This window comes from Chiloscyllium punctatum, chromosome 36 (assembly GCF_047496795.1).
Source record: "Chiloscyllium punctatum isolate Juve2018m chromosome 36, sChiPun1.3, whole genome shotgun sequence".
In the NCBI taxonomy this organism is placed as follows: domain Eukaryota; kingdom Metazoa; phylum Chordata; class Chondrichthyes; order Orectolobiformes; family Hemiscylliidae; genus Chiloscyllium; species Chiloscyllium punctatum.
This window is the reverse complement of record NC_092774.1, coordinates 27,222,622-27,241,911: the sequence shown is the minus strand read 5'-3', so window position 1 is coordinate 27,241,911 and position 19,290 is coordinate 27,222,622. Positions and strand designations below refer to the sequence as shown.

At 47.6% G+C, this 19,290-nt stretch overlaps 1 protein-coding gene and 1 non-coding gene across 2 annotated transcripts in view; both read right to left on the bottom strand.

The window, feature by feature from the left end:
* The window catches only part of LOC140460300 (uncharacterized), a 749,266-nt gene that overhangs the window by 573,832 nt on the left and 156,144 nt on the right, over window positions 1-19,290 (bottom strand). The window lies entirely within an intron of this gene.
* On the bottom strand, window positions 5,416-5,487 carry trnae-cuc (transfer RNA glutamic acid (anticodon CUC)). The gene has a single exon. It is a non-coding gene; the product is annotated as a tRNA-Glu (tRNA).

Here is a 19,290-nt window from a genome sequence, read left to right as displayed (position 1 = left end):
CTGAAAGTACAGGGTCATATTTTAAATGTAGAAGACAAAAATGAGGATGATTTCTTTTCTTTCTGAGGGTTGTGTGTCTTCTTCAAAAGGCAGTGGATTCAAAATCTTTAAGGCAGAGGTAGATAGGTTCTTGATAACCAAGTGGATGAAAGATTGTCGGGGATGTGTTGGAATGTAGAGTTGAGGTTGAATTCAGTTCAGCCATGATCTTATTGAATGTTGCAGCAGGCTCGAAGTGCCCAGTGGCCTACTCCCGCCCATTATATGTTTGGATCAAGCAGTCTGTGTCTCCCCTCTTACAGCTATGAACTGGGTAATTCCTTTCCAATATTGCCCCTTGTACTCACTTAGTTTCACACCGATGGCCCCCTATTGGGAGCAGGCACATTGTAGCAATTGCAGTACTTCTTGTGTTAATTTTGTTGCTTCTTACTCAGTGTTGCTGAGAATCTTCGAAATAAAAACCAAAACACTTCTATTATTATCGCACGAATAGAAGTGTTGGTTTGGATGTAACATTGTTGAATTAGCCATTCCCATCTCTTCCAGAATTCTGTGTTTAAAGCCTTCAAGTCTGGTTTCTACCCCTGAAACAGTTCTTATCAAGGTCATATTTGACATCCTTTGTAACGGTGATAGGGATAAACATTCCTTCGTCGACCTGCGGACAGCCTTGATCAGGGTTAATGACAGAACTGACCCTCTCCAGCATCACTCTATCCTCTGGGAGGGTCTGCTTTTAGTGTCTTCCGTTCTTATTTGTTTTACCGTAGCTGCTGGTGTTAGCATCTATACTAATGATATCCAACTGTGCCTGAACACCACTTCTCTCCCGACTCCTCTATCATTCATAATTTACCAATAATTTTATCTGAATGCCTGCCCAATTTCCAGCATTGGATAACCATAAACATTCCCTTAGTTAAATATTGTGAAGTGTGAAGCCATTGTTTTAGTCCCCAAGTTCGACCTGAGCCCCCGTCCCCACCCCCCACCCCCACCCCAGTAACTCTGTTGACAGCCTTCATGTCACTTTAAAACTAGGATCGATAGATTCGTGAAGAGTCGGGGGATGAACAGTTACAGGAAAAGGGCAGGAAAGTGAATGTGGAGAATGCCAGATCACCCAGAATCCTACTGAATGGAGAAGAAGGCTCAAGGGGCTGAATGGCATATTCCTGTTCCTATTTCTTATGGTTCCCGAGCCCTTCCCTCTGATACAGGACACTGACTTCAGTATGTGCCATTACTGAGAGTGCTGATGTTCCCTTGTGTAATATCAACAACTTAGCAGCTGCTAAAACCTCTTGCTCCTTTGTTACCTCCGAACACAATCAGCCAATGTGTTCAGGGGAGGCGATGGCCGACTTTATTGTCACCAGACTATTCACCCAGGTAATGTTCTAGGGACTTGTGTTCAAAACCTGCCACGGCAGATGGTGGAATCTGAATTCAATATAAATCCGGAATTAAGAGTCTAATGATGACCTCGTTGTGGTTTGTTGTAAAAACCTATCTGGTTTCCTGCTGTCCGAACCTGGTCTGATCTACATGTGATTGAGATCCACTGTCAGCTGGTTGAATCTTCACTGCCCTTTCAATCAAAACCTCCACTATAACTTCCCTACTTTTATACTCCATTTAAAGGTCAATCTCCCTTTTGCCTTCCCTATTAGTCATTGTGCTCCCAGAAGCAGGATTGTGGATCAGTTTAAAGTAGGTCCTATATCTCTGATTACATCGATACACAAGGCAGTGAAGAAAGGTTTAGGCACACTAACCTTCATCAGTTCGGGAATTGAGTTTAGATATAGTTATGTTGTCGTTATACAGGACGTTGATGAGGCTGCACCTGGAATATTATGATCAGTTTTGGTCCCCTTGGTGTTCTGACTTCTGACTTCTTCAACTCTGGGTTTGTGTTGAACTTGATGGGATACTTTGTCCAACTCAGCATGTTTAAACAGTATCGCTCAGAGGGATTCATCTGAAACTTTTCAGGAGGTGAGCTCAACAAGATTGAACTATTCAAAGTGACTTGGACTCGATTTTAAACTTACATCAGGACCAGTAGTCAGAGACACATACAACATGGAAACAGACCCTTTCGTCCAACTTGTCCATGCTGACCTGATATCCTAAACTAATCTAGTCCCATTTGACAGCACCTGACCCAAATCCTGTGGCAGCTCATTTCATATAAGTACCACCCTCTGCATGAAGAAGTTGTCCCTTTAATATATTTCGCCTCTCACCCTAAACCTATGCCCTCTAGTTCTGGACTCCCCCATCCCAGGGAAAATACCTTGTCTATTAACCTGTCCATGCCACTCATGATTTTGTAACCTCTATTAGGTCACTCCTCTGCCTCTGATGGTCCAGTGAAAACAGTCCCAGCCTATTCAGCCTCTCCCTGTAGCTCAAATCCTCCAACCCCCAGCAACATTCCCGTAAATCATTTCTCACAGAGAAGTCAACGTTTCAGTCCTGAAGAAGGGTTAATACCCAAAACGCTGACTACTACACATCCTGGTGCTGCCTGGCTTGCTGCATTCTCCCAACCTCCTGCTTGCCTACTTCGGGTTGCAATATGTAGTGGCTCAGTGTTTACCACTGCAGGCTTACCGTGCTAGGGACCCAGGTTTGATTCCAGCCTTGGGTGGCTGTCTGTGAGGAGTTTTCATATTCTCCCGGTGTCTGCGTGGGTTTTCTCTGGGTGGTCCTGTTTTCTTCCATCGTCCAAAGATGTTCAGGTCATGTGGATTGGCCATGCTTAACTGCCCACAGAGTTAGGTATATTAGTCAGAGAGAAATGGGTCTGGATGGGTTACTCTTCGGAGGGTCGCTGTGGACTTGTTGGGACAAATGGCCTGTTTCCACACTGTAGCTAATCTCATCTGCACTACTTTTGTCACTAACGTATTGCTGAGTAGACTCGATGGGCCGAATGGTCTAACTTCTGCTCCGATGGTCTTGCGGTCTTACGTTTCTCTGGATCATTTCATTTGGCAATGTGCAGTCCCTGGCTCAATGAGCAGCAGTTTCCAATGAAAGCAAAGCTCATATGATGGTTGAACTCCTACAGTGTGGAAACAGGTCCTTCAGCCCAACACATCTGCACAGATTCTCCGAAGAGTAACCCACTCAGATCCATTTTCCTACCCTCCATAAATTGCACCCAGAGCCCCAAGGGTGGAAGTATTCCTGGGTTCCTGGTGCCATGAGGCAGCAGTGCTAACCCTGAGCCACCATGGGGTTGTAGTTGTGGGGGGTGGGGCAGGCAATTGCAGTCCAGCAGAAAACAAAAACAGCCCACCTACTCTCCCACTGCACCCACTGTCAGAACTGGCAGGAGGTTCAGTACTGGGGGGTGACTAAAGGCAGCGTTACCGGTGGGATCTGATTGCTGGGAGCACTGGTGCTCCCGCTGGTGCTTCCGCAAGTTGCAGGAAAACATGAACCTCTTCCCACACTCGGGCCAGCTGAAGGGCCTCTCCCGGTGTGGACACACTGGTGCTTCAGCAGGGTGGAGGAATTGCTGAAGGACCTCCCGCACTCAGGGCAGCAAAAAGGCCTCCCCTCTCCACCCCCCCATCCCCCCGTGTGGATCAGCTGGTGCTTCAGCAGTGTGGAGGAGCGGGTAAAGCCCTTCTCACACTCGGGCAGGAGAATGGCATCTCCCCGGTGTGGACGGACTGGTGCCTCAGTAAGACAGAGGAATTGATGAAGGCTTTCCTTCACTTAGGCAACTGAACGGCCTCTCCCCCATGTGGACCCACCAATGGGCCAGCAGGTCGGAGGAAAGTGCAAAGCCCTTCCTGCAATCGGGGCAGAAGAACGGCCTCTCCTCAGTGTGGACCCACTGGTGTCTCAGCAGGTGGGAAGAACTGCTGAAGGCCATCTCGCACTTGGGGCTGGAGAACAGCCTTCCCCGGTGTGGACCAACTGGTGCATCAGCAGGGCAGCGGAATCACTGAAGGCCTTCCCACACTCAGGGCAGCAGAAGGGCCTCTTCATCTCTGTGGACCCATTGGTGCTTCAGAACCCTTTCAAATTTCACAATATCCGTCTGATACGAGGGAGACTAGAATTGTACACAATATTCCAAAAGTGGCCTAAAAAGTGTCCTGTACAACCACAACACAACCTTCCAACTCCAATACTCAGTCAGAGGATTGGGAAATCTTTCAAAACCCACAAAAAACAAACAGGAAAGAATGGAGGGTCAAACCGAATTTTTGAGAGTCACCTTGAAAGTATCAATGAGAAATCGGCGGAGGGGGTTTATTGGGGACCCGTTCTCCTTTAATACACTATATACGTATTTCTCTTGTGCTCTTCGTAGTTTCTCTGTGCTGCAGTGTGTAGTGGCTCGTTGAAATAATCTCCTGATGCAGCTTCGTTTGTGGGTGTTGGGATGATTGCTTCTGCAGTTAAGTACTTGGTTTGGGTCTGTTGTTTTTCTGTAGATACCAGTTTGAAGTTCCGCATTGACTGTTCGCTCCACTGTGACATCAAGGAATGGCACTTTGTTGTTCTCCTCCCCGTCAAACCAGGAGCCCCCCTTAGACCATAGTCTCACTACTTGGAACACCAATATACAGACTAGTCAAAGGCCTCCACTGAAGGCTAAAACACCTCCACTGAGGACTAAAACCCCAAGTCGAAGATTCACTCCACTCCATTTACTCCATCCAAGAATTCCTGAACACCAAAGACACTGAGATAGAAGAGGATGGATTAATGTTGTCCTTTGACATAACAGCCCTGTTCACATCCATTAACATCAACGTGGCCAAAGAAAACTGAAGACACTACTCGAAGAACCAAAGACACAAACACAGCATCAACTTCATCAGCAAAGATAGCACTGTCAAGCTCGTGGAACTGTGCCTTACCATCCACTTCATATTCAATAACAAGCCCTACAAACAAATCAACGAAATACGCACGAAACCTCCAGCATCAGGATTCCTAGCAGAAGCAATAATGCAGAGACTCGAACAGACAGCCCTTCCAACGATCCAACCCAAACTTTGGGTCCGCTACAGCGATGACACTTTTCTCATCAAAAAATGAAACAAATTAGAGGAAACCTACAACACCATCAACAATCTCCTTACTGGCATAAGATTCACAAAAGAGGAGAACAACAACAAAATGCCATTTCTTGATGTCACAGTGGAGCGAACAGTCAATGGTAAATTCAAAACAGCGTCTACAGGAAAACAATGCACGCGAACCAAGAACTTAACTACAGAAGCAATCACCCCGACACAATCAAACACATCTGAATCAGGACACTATTTCAGCGAGCCACGACACACTGCTGCACCCAGGAACGACGAAGATCAATAAATAACTGTATAGAGCATTTCCGAAGAACGGGGAGCCCCTAAACCCCCTGAAAACAGTTTCCCTGACCGGGAATCGAACCCGGGCCGCGGTGGTGAGAGCGCCGAATCCTAACCACTAGACCACCAGGGAGATGCAAGCACAGCCTGACAGCTCTACCGAACATTACTTTCCTGCCCGGAAATCGAATCCGGGCCTTGGTCGGTCGAAGGCATTCACCTGTGTATCCAACAATGTCATTTCTTGTATCCATTGCTCCTGATGCGGTCTCCTCCACATTGGGGAGACTAGAGACTCCTCGCAGAGTCAGGTCACAGCGCTTGAGGGAACATCTACAGGACACCCGCACCAATCAACCCCATCGCCCTTTGGCCCAACATTTCAAACCCCTTCCCACTCTGCCGAGGACATGCAGGTCCTGGGCCTCCTCCATCGCCGCTCCCTCCCCACCCGATGCCTGGAGGATAAACGCCTCATCTTCCGCTTGGGGTCAATTCAACCCCAGGCCATCAATGTGGCCTTCATCAGTTTCCTCATTTCCCCTCCCTCCACCTGACCTCAATTCTAGCCTTCCAGCTCAGCGCTGTCCTCATGATCTGTCCTACCTGCCAATCTCCCTCCCCACCTATCCACTCCACCCTCCTCTCTGATATGTCACCTCCATCCCCAACCCCATTCACCTATTGTACTTTTTGCTACCTTCGGCCCAGCACACCTCAGCCCCAATTTATCTCTCCACCCTGGAGGGGTCCTGCCTCTATTCCTGATGAAGGGCTTTTGCCCGAAACGTCGATTTTCCTGCTCCTCGGAAGCTGTCTGACCTGCTGTGCTTTTCTAGCACCACTCTGATCTAAGCTCTGGTTTCCAGCATCTGCAGTCCTCATTTTTGCCGACCCAATAAGCTCAGTGTGCCAATTTCACACCAACAAACTGACACAAGTAGACACAACGTCTGGAGAAACCCTAGCCACATTGCTTTACATTAAAGACATCTGGGAAATGATGTCCGGAAAACTCAATCCTCTCAGCATCATGGTAGCCCACAAACCTACCAACACAACTTAAACAGCGGCTAATGAACCTGAAATACCCGATACAAAGAACCAGAAAACGAATGTAATTCACAAAATACCATACAAGGAAATATATACATGAACTCTGCCGCACAGTTCTCTGTGGCAAGAAATGCTGGGATGAGATAAGGAAGATTTTTTCAGCCAAAACGAATCGACACTGACTGGACAGCCATTTAAAATCAACGCTGTCAGCCCAGGATGGAAGACCCGAAGGGATGTACAGTTTTCTTATTTCCTGAAGATTTACAAAGCTGAGACCGGGTTTTGGTGTTTGTTCCCTTTCCACTCCCAAGAGTCGCAGTGGTTGGGGCGGTGAGTTGGGGAAAGTGAAATGTGCCCATGAGCAGTATGTCGGTCTCTTTCAGCTTCCCCTCCTCTGACAGCGCTGTGACTTGACTTTGATGTTCTCAGGGACATTTACTGACGCGAGACAGTGAAACGATTCTCATTCCTGCAGATTAGGAATTGTACCCATACGCCGGTTTCATGACAATGAGAAAGATTAATTGGGATGTGTGAAGAAGCTGTGAGCTGCAGTTGAAACAAGTAGGTGGAGTCAGATACGTCATCCATTGTCCCCATGGTCCTGAAGAAATGTTTGCTTTTGTCTGCTTGAGAGACTTTGGACACTGGTGTGGCAGGGAGAATACTGAGATACCGAGTGAAGAAGATTCAGTGCGCTGACTGTGAAAAGCGCTTCAAACCATTTACTCAGATTGGGGAATTAAAATCACACCCCTCGCGGTGGGAAAGACGATGTCCCCGCTCTGTTTGTAATTTCAAACCCAGAGCAACACAAGGAAAGCTCCACCCAATGGGGAAACCGTGGAAATGTGGGGACTGTGGGAAAGGATTCCCTTCCCCATCAGTGCTGGAAACCCACAGACGCATTCACAACGGGGTGAGGACGTTCACCTGCTCAGTGTACAGGAAGGGGTTCAGTCAGAGAGAAGCCATTCACGTGCCCCATGTGCAGGGGAGAGCTCACTCAGTCAGCTGCACTGCTGACCCACCAGTGGGTCCACACTGGAGAGAGGCCATTCACCTGCTGTAAGTTACAAAAGGGCTTCACCTGCTCCTCCCACCTGAGGAGGCACCATCGAGTTCACGTGCCAGTGCAAGGGGATTGAAGGAGCGATGGCCAAGTGCTCCGATCAACCCAGCACTGGGGCGTCCCAGGTTCGAATCCCACTGCGGTGGATGGCAGAATTGGAGCTCGTTCAGTAATCTGGACTTCAGAATCTAAGGATGAAACCACTTTTAGGGGGAAAAAACACCATCTGATTCACTCATGACCTTTTTAGTGAAGGAAACTGCCGTTGCGGGAAAGGGTTCACTCAGTCATCCCAGCTGCATGTTTTACCCGGCTGTACCAGGGATCCAGTTACAAAGGGTCAACTCAGCTGACCAACAAAGAAAGTGGGCGGGGGGGGGGAGAGTGGGTGCATTTTGAGCTGGAGGTGTTTTCTTTAAAAACTACTTTTTGTATGCCCTTTTCCTGGGGAAATCTGAAGCTGTAACAAAAGAGGGTCGTAGTAAAGGTTACCTGAACTTACCACCCGGCTTAGACTCTGTGACGTCCAACAGGTTTTTGTTTTAAAGCTGCTCATTTCTTTCAGCCTCCAGCACTAATGTCATGTCTCAGAAGGACCAGTGAATGAGTCGCTAATATTGTTACAAATTGTATACTTTTTCAGGACTTCAGGTTCATTGTTTCATTGGAATTGCAAAGTTTACTGGCAACAGTGGGAGGTGTGGGCTGTATTCACTGGAAACAAAGTTTTAAAATCTCACAAACACCAGGGTATATTCTAACAGGTTTATTTGGAAGCACTAGGTTTCGAAGTGCTGCTCCTTCTTCAGGTAGCTGTGGTGTAGAATCACAAGACACAGAATATATCACAAAAACATTATAGTGTCATTCAACTTAACTGACGTATTGAAGAAACCTAGATTGCTGTTAAATCTTTCATCTTTTAAAATGGGTTGCAGATTTCGGTTCATTAATATGTACATTCCAGAACTGTTAAGTCACGTTCTCCAGGAAACTTGATGTTTTATACAAGGAGGTAACACCTCACATCAAACAACGCATGAAAGCTGTGAGGTGAGTCTGTCTGTATCCCAATCTTGAGTCAGACTGTTTCTATTTCCAAATATATAATCCTGCAAAAGCAAATTCATCCCAAATGTGTGAGTGAATGCATGAGAGAGAGAGTGTGTATGTGCTTGTGCATGCTGGGTAAAGTGTGTGTGTGATGGAGTGTCATCATGTGCGAAGATGTATGCGTGGGTGTGAGTGGGGGGGCGTATTAGTGTGTGTCTGAGAGAGAGCATGTCTATCGGAAAGGCTCTGCATGAGCGTGTGAGTATGGAAGAGTGAGTGTGAGAGTGAGAGAGTGAGAGAGAGAGAGCGTAACAGTGAAGTGGGGTTACCTGTCATGTGACATGAACCCAAGTTCGCGATTGAGGCCATCCTCCTGGTTTCCGAACTTGGTTATCAGCGTTTGCTGGGCCACTAAATATGATTAAGCAGTTACACAATACACATTAGAGAGGGCCGAGTGGGACTTGTCTTTCGATTTGCAGAAGGTGAGACGTTCTGGGTGCTGAAAACGAAGGAATACACATACTGGAGGACCTTCGGCACAGAGAGATGGAGCTGGAAACCAGTCTGCAGACACGTTGGGGGATTCACTGTGGAAACAGGCCGTTTGATCCACCAAGTCCACACTGACCCTCCGAAGAACATACCCCCACTCCCCGACCCACCAGTTAATCCCACAGCTAATCCCTGAATTTCGAACGCCCAATCCACTCTAGCCTGCACATCTTTGGAACATGGGAGAAAACCCGAGCACCCAGAGGAAACCGACGTGAACAGGGGGTGGGGGAGGGGTAGGAAAGTGCAAACTCCACACAGTCACTGTGAGGGTCGGATCGAACCCAGGTCCCTGGCGCTGCGAGGAATCCCCTCTCCAGCTCTATGCATTCGATTGGCTTCTCCCCAATCTTGGTGACACTCCAATCAGTTTGAGGAATTCAATTTGCTTTCACAGAGTTTCCACGGGGAAGGGGTCGTTGTTACTCGGCAGATTGAACGATCCAATGAAGGGCTCGTCTATAGCGAGAACACTGGTCCACATTTCGTTGAAAAATTAAAGTCCTCTCCGCAATTAGAACCCTTGAGTACTCCCACGCAAGCTGCGTGTATTCACGGGGATTCTCAATGCATGTTGATATTTGAAATCATTTCCTGCAGACAAACAGTTCCCCTCCTGGATTCAAACACTGCTGATATCCAGGCCCTGACTAAATTTCTTGTCCATGCCTGAAAAGCAAATCCTCCTCTGCTAATAACTTGAGAAAACAGATCACTGCAGTCAGTGCAGGGCAGAAAATAGGATGAGAGAATTTTGGTTTGCACAGAACAGCCTTCTCTATCTTCTACCCGAAATCTCTGTCTCTCAATTCCTAAGCCTTTCAATGTATTCCAACCCAAATTCATCCTTCCATCCTGCTCCCTTTGCCCAGCTCCCCTCTCCTGAAAGTGCTGACCATCTGTTCAGTTTCTCAGCCGCATCTCGCCATCCTTAGTATATAGCCCACATCTTTATTTAGTTTTTAAGACAGAAAGGCAGTGGTTTGCTAATGCCTGGATGTGATGGTGATTGCATTCACACAGTGTTCCAGACTCGTCTCTCGTGTCATTCAGAAAAGTCTGCACTGCACATGTGCAGAGAAGGGGATGCTGGGTGTAGGTGGGATGCATTCTCACCTCCCCATCCAATCATCCCCATAGCGTCCCCTGTCCATTCCCTCACCGCCACCCATAGCATCCCCTGTCCATTCTCTCTCTCTACCCTAACCTACCAGTCCCTTCTCTCTCTCTCCCCACATGCCACTCTCCCCACCCCGTCCATTCTATCTCTGCACCCTCTGCCCTCTGTCCAGTCCCTCATCCACCCTCTGTCCCCATCCATTCCATTTATCGCTCCACCCTCTGCCTTCCCCAATCCAGTCCCTTCCCTTACACTCATTTTCTCTCACCTCCCACACGCTGCCCCCATCCATTCCTTCTCTCCCCCACCTTCTCCTGCCATTCATTGTTGCTCTCTTTCTCCACCCTCTACCCCGTCCATTCTCACCCCAACCTTTGCCCCGTCCATTCTGTCCCCACCCACTGCCGCCCGTCCATTCTCTCCCCACCCACTGCTCCCCGTCCATTCTCTCCCCACCCATTGACCCCATTCATTCTCTCCCCACCTTCTGCCCCATCCATTCTCTCCCCGCCCACTGCCCCGTGTCCATTCTGTCCTGATCCACTGCTCCCCGTCCAATCTCTCCCCATCCACTGCCCCATGAATTCTCTCCCCACCCATTGCCCCCGTCCATTCTCTCCCCACCCACTGCCCCGTCCATTATCTCCCCACCACAGACCCCCGTCCATTCTCTCCCCACCCACTGCCCCGTCCATTCTCTCTCCCCACACTCTGGAACCAATTTCTTTCACTTCACACTTTGCAACTCTGCATTCTCTCTCTCCTCCCCAATCCTCTTCACCAAATTCTCTCTCTCTGCTCCCACCCTGTGTACCCCCATGCATTCTCGACCACCAATGCTCTGCTCTTCTACCTATTTTCTCTCTTTCTCTTCCCCAGTCTCTGCGCCCCCCCCCCCGTTCAATCTCACTCTGAGTACCCTCCCCCGTCCTTTCTCGTGCCTCGAGCCCTCTTTGATCTCTATATCAAAACCTTCTAATGATAGAGAGAGAATGGATGGTGATGGCGACCTGGGGTGTGGGTGGGGAAGGGAAGCGTGAGAAATGGCTGACCTTTAACATTGAGAATAGCTAAAATGATGTATTCAGAAACATCAGTAATGTCTGAAAGCACATTCAAATGTTTAAAAAAAAGCTGCAGACATCTTTCTGAAACTTGCATTGAAATCTGCGCAGTTAGGCCTCAATTGAGGACAGCCGGTAAACTTGGAATGGCCTATTCCTAGTCTTGTGAATTGGTTCAGAATATGTAGAAATACAGTCATAGACTTGCAGAGATCAGAAACAAACCTTTCGGTCCACGCCGACAACATTTCCTACATTACCCTCGTGATCCATTTGCCAGCATTTGGCCCATATCTCTCTCAGCCCTTTCCCTTCATACCTCCATCCAGATGCCTTTTAAATGTTGTAATTCTACCAGCCTCGACCACTGCCTCTGGCAGCTTATTCCAAACGCATGCCACGCTCTGTGTGAAAAAGTTCCCCCGTTCAGTCCCTTTTAAACCTTTTCCCTCTCAGCCTAAACACCTCTAGTTTTGGACACCCTCTACTCTGGGGAATAGATATACAAAAGTTGAGCTGCCAGACAAAATCATAGAGTCACAGAGATGTCCAGCATGGAAACAGACCCTTTAGTCTAACTCATCCATGCCGACCAGATATCACAACCCAATCTAGTCCCACCTACCAGCACCCAAATATATCCTTCCAAACCCTTCCTATTCATAGAGCCATACAAAAGCCTCTTAAATGTGGCAATTGTACCAGCCTCCACCGTTTCCTCTGGCAGCTCATTCCATACACGTACCACCCTCTGCGTGATTCAGTTGCTCCTTCGGTCTCATTTCTATCTTTCCCCTCTCACCCTAAACCTATGCCCTCTCGTTCTGGACTCCCCGAACCCAGAGAAAAACCTTTGCCTATTTATTCTATCCATGCCCCTCATAATTTTGTAAACCTCTATAAGGTCACCCCTCAGTCTCTGATGCGCCAGGGAAAACAGCCCCAGCCTGTTCAGCCTCTCCCTCTCGCTCAGATCCCCCAACCCTCAACATCCTTGTAAATCTTTTCTGAACCCTTTCAAGTTTCACGACATCTTTCCAATTGGAAGGAGACCAGAATTGCACGCAATATTCCAACAACGGCCTAACCAATGTCCTGTACAGCCGCAACATGACCGCCCAAATGCTGTACTCAATACACTGACCAATAAAGGAAAGCATACCAAACGCCTTCTTCACTATCCTATCTACCTGCGACTCCAATGTTCAGGAGCTATGAACCTGCACTCCAAGGTCTCTTTGTTCAGCAACACTCCCTAGGAGCTTATGATTAATTGTAGAAGTCCTGCTAAGATTTGCTTTCCCAAAATGCAGCACCTCACATTTATCTGAATTAAACTCCATCTGCCACTTCTCAGCTCCTTGGCCCATCTGCTCCAGATCCTGTTGCAATCTGAGGTAACCCTCTTTGCTGTCCACGACACCTCCAATTTTGGTGTCATCTGAAAACTTACTAACAGTCCCTTTTATGGTCGCATCCAAATCATTTACGTAAATGACAAAAGGTAGAGGGCCTAGCACTGATCATTGTGGCACTCCACTGGTCACAGGCCTCCAGCCGGAAAAACTGCCCTCCACCACCACCCTCTGCCTTCTACCTTTGAGCCAGTTCTGTATCCAAATGGCTAGTTCTCCCTGAGATCTAACCTTGCTAATCAATCTCCCATGGGGAACCTTGTCGAACGCCTTACTGAAGTCCATATAGATCACATCTACTGCTCTGCCCTCATCAATCTTCTTTGTTACTTCTTCAAAAAACTCAATCAAGTTTCTGAGACATGAATTCCAATGCACAAAGCCATGTTGACTATCCCGAATCAGTTCTTGCCTTTCCAAATACATGTACATCCTGCCCTTCAGGACTCCCTCCAACAACTTGGCCACCACCGTGGTCAGGCTCACCGGTCTATGGTTCCCTGGACTGTCTTTACTGCCCTTCTTAAACAGTGGCACCACATTTGCCAACCTCCAGTCTTCCGGCACCTCACCTGTGACTATTGATGATACAAATAACTCAGCAAGAGGCCCAGCAATCACTTCTCTCGATTCCCACAGGGTTCTTGGTTACACCTGATCAGGTCCTGGGGATTTATCCATCTTTAACCGTTTCAAGACATCCAGCACTTCTTCCTCTGTAATCTGAACTTTTTGCAAGGTGTCACCATCTATTACCCTTCAGTCTATATCTTCCATATCCTTGTCCACAGTAAATACTGATGCAAAGTATTCATTTAGTATGTCCCCCATTTTTTGTGGCTCCACACAAAGACCGCCTTTCTGATCTTTGACGGGCCCTATTCTCTGAGTAGAAAGTGAGGACTGCAAATACTGGAGATCAGAGCTGAAATTGTGTTGCTGGAAAGGCGCAGCAGGTCAGGAAGCATCCAAGCAACAGGAGAATCGACGTTTCGGGCATAAGCCCTTCTTCAGGATGCATAGTTGGGCCACAACCAAGGATAGGCTGTAAGAGTGAATGAGTGAATAAAAGAAAAGTCCCACCTCGCCCATGAGGAGAAAGTGAGAACTACAGATGCTGGAGATCAGAGTCGAGAGTGTGGTGTTGAAAAAGCACAGCAGGTCAGGCAGCATCCAAGGAGCAGGGGAGTCAACGTTTCAGACATCAGCCCTTCACCTTGCCCTCTCTAGTGTGTGTTGTGAAACTGCTTAACTGCTTAATCATTTCTAGTGGCCGAGCAGAGGCTAATAACAAGTTTGGAACACACGAGAATGACCTCAGCTGAAACCTTGGATTCATGTCTCACTACAGGAGAACCAGCTCCACAATACACACAAACCCTATCTCTCTCTCTAAATCTGTCTCTCTCTCTCTCTCTCTTCTCTCTCATACACACACACACACACATACACACACACAAGTCCTCACACGGTCGTGCAGACCCTCTCTGATAGACAGGGGTCTCTCTCAGACACACATGGATACACCCCTCACACTCTCATCCATGCACACACCTTCTCACACAATTATACACCATTACACGCACACTTTACCCAGCATGCACACACACACAGACACACTCAGACGCTCTGTCTCATGAATGCACTCACACATAGAAGTCTTTGGGGTGAATTGCATTTGCAGGATTGTATGTTTGGAAATAGAAAAAGTCTGACTCAAGACTGTGATACAGAACGACTCTAAACTCACAGCTTTCATGCGTTATCTGAACTCAGGTGTCACCTCCCTTTATAAAACATTAAGTTACCTGGAGAATATTACAAAAAGAAAATCTGGGATTTACAGATTAATGAACCGAAATCTGGAACCCATTTTAAAAGGTGAAAGACTTAACAGGTTTCTTCAATGTATCAGTGGGTGTGGACCCACTGGTGGGTCAGCAGTGCAGCTGACTGAGTGAACCCCTTCCGTACATGGGGCACGTGAATGGCTTCTCTCACTTGTGGACCCACTCGTGCGTCTCCAGTTGGCTGATCCGAATGAAGCCCTTCCTGCACACCGAGCAGGTGAATGGCCTCTCCCCGCTGTGATTACGTCTGTGGGTTTCCAACACGGATGGGGAAGGGAATCCTTTCCCTCAGTCCCCACATTTCCACAGTTTCCCATTGGGGGAGCTTTCCTTGTGTTGGTCTGGGTTTGAAATTACAATCAGAACGGGGACATAGTCTATCCCCACTGTCAGGGATGAGACTTTGATACCCCCAAGCTGAGTAAATCGTGTAAAGCACTTTTCACAGTCAGCGCACTGAATCTCCCTCACTCGGTGTCTCAGTATTCTTCCTGCCGCACCAGTGTCCAAAATCTCTCAAGCAAACAAAAGCAACCATGTCTTCTTGATTGGAATGGCTGCTGATATTCAAGTCCCAATGAATCAAGCGGCTCTGTCAGAAGTTGATGTATCATTTGTTTTCAGATTTCTTTCGGCACGTCTTCCTGCAAAAAAAAGTCACAAAATAAGTGGTCATTGTCAGTATACTTAAACGAACATAACATAGGTGACAGTTCCTGTAGTTTGCCAGATGCCTGCTGATCACATAATACCCAACACACAGAAACCTGAAATCCCTCATGCAGCCAGATAGGCTTAGGTGTGTTTAGAGGAAAACTTCATTCAAATATAATCGAATCTTAAACTAAATACGTGTACATATATATATATCAATATGCCAATCCTGTCAATGCGGATCAGTTCCAAGCGAAACTACACATTTAATTGTGAACATGAGGAAAAAAGCAATCATTTTCCAGGGTGCAAACTGCATACGTGCTAAACTGAGGGAATACACAAGGAAAAGACCTAAAAGAGAGATAGAAAGTATTTGAGCACCTTTGCAGAATCTGCTCCCTCTCTGGATTCTCTCCAGTTGCTTCAAGTAAACCTCCCTGGGGGTCAGGCAGCCCTGCATCGGGAAGCACTGGGATGGTCAACTACGACCAGTTTACATGGAGAACACATCTCCACATGAAACAGCCTCGAGGCAAATTTCCCTTCCTTCCACAAAGTTCAAGACCCCTCAAAGCGAAATTCCCCAGGTAAGTTTGGAAGAATTTCTTCCAGGTGTTCACTAATCATTTCTATGAGCACTTTGTTAAAGTTTGAATATTGCGAGTTTTGAAAATTAGTGATTCTGAGCGAAATCACAGTTCGAAAAACAGAATGTGGGAATTTAGACAGAGTTTATTTTTGCACATCGACGATATGTCTGCACAACAGCATATGACACGACAGCAGTGAAGATCTTCTGACCTCATTCTCAAACGTGCCTGCCACACGCCAGATGAAAACCTGAATACTTCTGTGGAAAAACTGCCGAGCAATGCAAGAGAATGGCACAACGCGTGCGTGTTGGAACCAGAACCCAAAGGAGAGACCATTCTCTCCTATTCATTCAACGTCGTCTTTAGCAGCTTTCCCGTATAATGGCGCTCTGTTCTGCACGTTGCCTCCGCTTCCCAAAAAAGCTTCGACATAAATATTTCACAATGATATACTGGCCCAATGTGTACAGTTAAGGTGACAACCTCTGAGTGGTCTCCTGTTCTCTGTATCCTATGTTGAGGAGGGCAATGCTTGTCACTGGCGATTCTGGTGTCAGAGAAAAGTTTCGAAACAGTGGAGGGAGCCCGGTTCCTGGGGACGAGACAAACAGCAGCAGGGAGACAGAATGAGAAGCAGCTGTTCTGGAAACTCTTTGTCACTTGCAATTCTTAGAACAATGTCAAATGTATTTCACACTGAGCAAGTCTCAGCTGGCTCAAGAGGAGTGTGGTGGATGAGGAATGAATCGCTGTTTGGCTTGTTGGTCTAGGGGCATGATCCCAGGTAGAGTCTTTAACAGTGCAGACTTGTATGCGGTCCTGGATTCACATCCCAGACGAGGCTGCGTCGCTTAACTTGATTTGGGCAAAAATGCCCCATTAATTTTCTCAAAAAGCACCGTCGTGAAACGAGGTTGGGCTGCCACGAATACGAATGAGGCAGAAAACAGGGAAGTGAAATGGTTGGAGATCGCGTTGAACAGGTTGAAGTGAGTGGTGCGGTGTTTGCGGAATGTCAGCAATAAAGGTAAATTGAAATATTGGGCCAGCTCTCCTCGGAGAACCGAAGTTTTCCAAGTCAGTAGAGGCCGAGAAACAGGAAATAATGCTGTGACAATGCTCCCATGCCTGAAATGATCTATAGTGATTCGGCAGAGATTTAAAGTCACGAGGACGAGCGAATGCAGTTGACGAGGTAGCAGCAAATGTGCAGGTAAAGAGCTGCTTCACCTGGAAGGATATCCAGGAGGGAGCAGGTAAATTGTGCTTCTGAGTGAAATCACGGTTCGTAAAAACAGAATGTGGCAATTTAGACAGAGTTAATATTTGTTCGTCGCCGATATGTCTGCCGGTGCGCGATGGGAGCATAACCCGGAAGGGAAACCATCTTCCCTATTCACTCAATGTCGAGTTTAGCAGCTTTCCCGTATAACGGCGCACTGTTGTGCACCTCGCCTTCTCATCTGCTTCCCAAAAAACTTCGACGTAAATATTGATACACAGGCCCAGTATACAGAGTTGAGATGCCACACCCGTGGAGGTCTGCGGGGTCTTCTCCTGTTCTCTGTACCCTATGTTGAGGAGGGCAATACTTGTCATTGGTCACTCCGGTGTCAGAGAAAAGTTTAGACAGAAAACGGGTTAATCTTCTGACAGTAGAGAGGGCCCGGTTCCTGGGGACAGGCAAACGGCAGCAGAGAGACAGAATGAGAAGCAGCTGTTCATACAGTCATAGAGATGTACAGCATGGAAACAGACCCTTCGGTCCAACCCGTCCATGCCGACCAGATATCCCACCCCAATCTAGTCCCACCTCCCAGCACCCGGCCCATATACCTCCAAACCCTTCCTATTCATATATCCATCCAAACGCCTCTTAAATGTTGCAATTGTACCAGTCTCCGCCACTTTCTCTGGCAGCTCATTCCATACACGCACCACCCTCTGCGTGAAAAAGTTGCCCCTTAGATCTCTTTTATAGCTTTCTCCTCTCACCCTAAACCTATGCCCTCTAGTTCTTGACTCCCCGACCCCAGGGAAAACGCTTTGCCTATTTATCCTATCCATGCCCCTCATAATTTTATAAACCTCCATAAAGTCACCCTTCAACCTCCGACGTTCCAGAGAAAACAGCCCCAGCCTGTTCAATGTCAACTGGACTTTCCTCTGAGCAAGACTCAGCTGGTTCAAGAGGTAGGGTGGGGTCAGGGGCGCCAGCGCGCTAGCCGTGTGGCTCGTTGGTGTCGGGGTGTGGTTTTTGCTTTGGGTGTTCATTGACGCAGGCGTTCGAGAGATCCCGGGTTCAAATCCCAGAGGAGCCCGCGTTTCATGACTTGTGCGAAAGTGCTGTTTAATTTCCTCAAAAAGCACCTTCGTAAAACGAGGTTGGGCTCCCTGGAGGACCAATGGGGCAGATAGCAGGGAAGTGAAATGATTGGAGATAGCGTTGAAGAGGTTGACGTGAGTGGTGCAGTGTTTGAGGGATGTCAGCGATGAGGGTCGATTGGAAATTTGGGAGAGCTCTCTTCGGAGTACAGAAGTTTGAAATCTGGCCCGATTGAAGCTTTTCAAGTCATGCAAAGTCTAGACAGAGAAAGTAATGTCGTCAAAATGTTCCCACGTCTGAAAGGATCGGCAACGATTCGGCAGAGTTTAAAAGTCATGAGGAAAAGAAACAAAAGTGGCATTACGAAGAACGCTTTTGTAAAGGGAGTGGTTGGGGTCAGTAAATCCCAAACTGACAAAGATGCAGATTCATTACACGCAAACGGCAAGACTTGGCCAAACGATACACGGAGTCAACGGGCTCCTTTCGTGATTTGAAACGTAAGGAGTCGACGTTATGGAGCCATTTGAGATTCACACATGCAGCTTTCGGATCTCGAGTCAGACGCGCTACCGTTGCGCCACAAGCTCACACATGCCCTGACGCTGAAGCTGTGCGCTTTTAATGGGGTCAGGAAAATGTTCCCCAAACGGAAATCTTCTCCACAAAGGGGTTTCTGAATTGAATGAATGTCTCACGTAAGGGACTGCGTGTGGTGAGAAGCCGAGACCAAAAGAGAAACTCGGTAGGTTTGACAGTACCTGTCAGAGAAAACAAAATTCTGAAATGTTGTCGCTGATTCTCTTTCCACAGACGTTGCCTGACCTTGTCAGTTTCTCCTGCAATTTCTAGTTTTGTTTTTTACTGAAAGTTCATTTCATCTTTTGGGATGAAACAACTGGAGTCGCCGTATGCAGATATATAACCCTTTCGAATCACTGTGACGTGATTGGAGTCAAACAAACTCTGCGATGATTCTCTCTTTCTCAGCTCCACAGGCAGACAGACCTGGGAAGTCAAGCTGTCAGTGTGGTACTGAATCGTGGGCCGAGTGGTTGATGCGATGGACTTGAAATCCATTGCGGCTTCCCCACGCAGGTGTGAACCCTGCCGAGTACAAAATGAGAAGTGTCGTCGAAAAGAAAGGGAGTTTGCTCTCCGGCTTCTTCTTT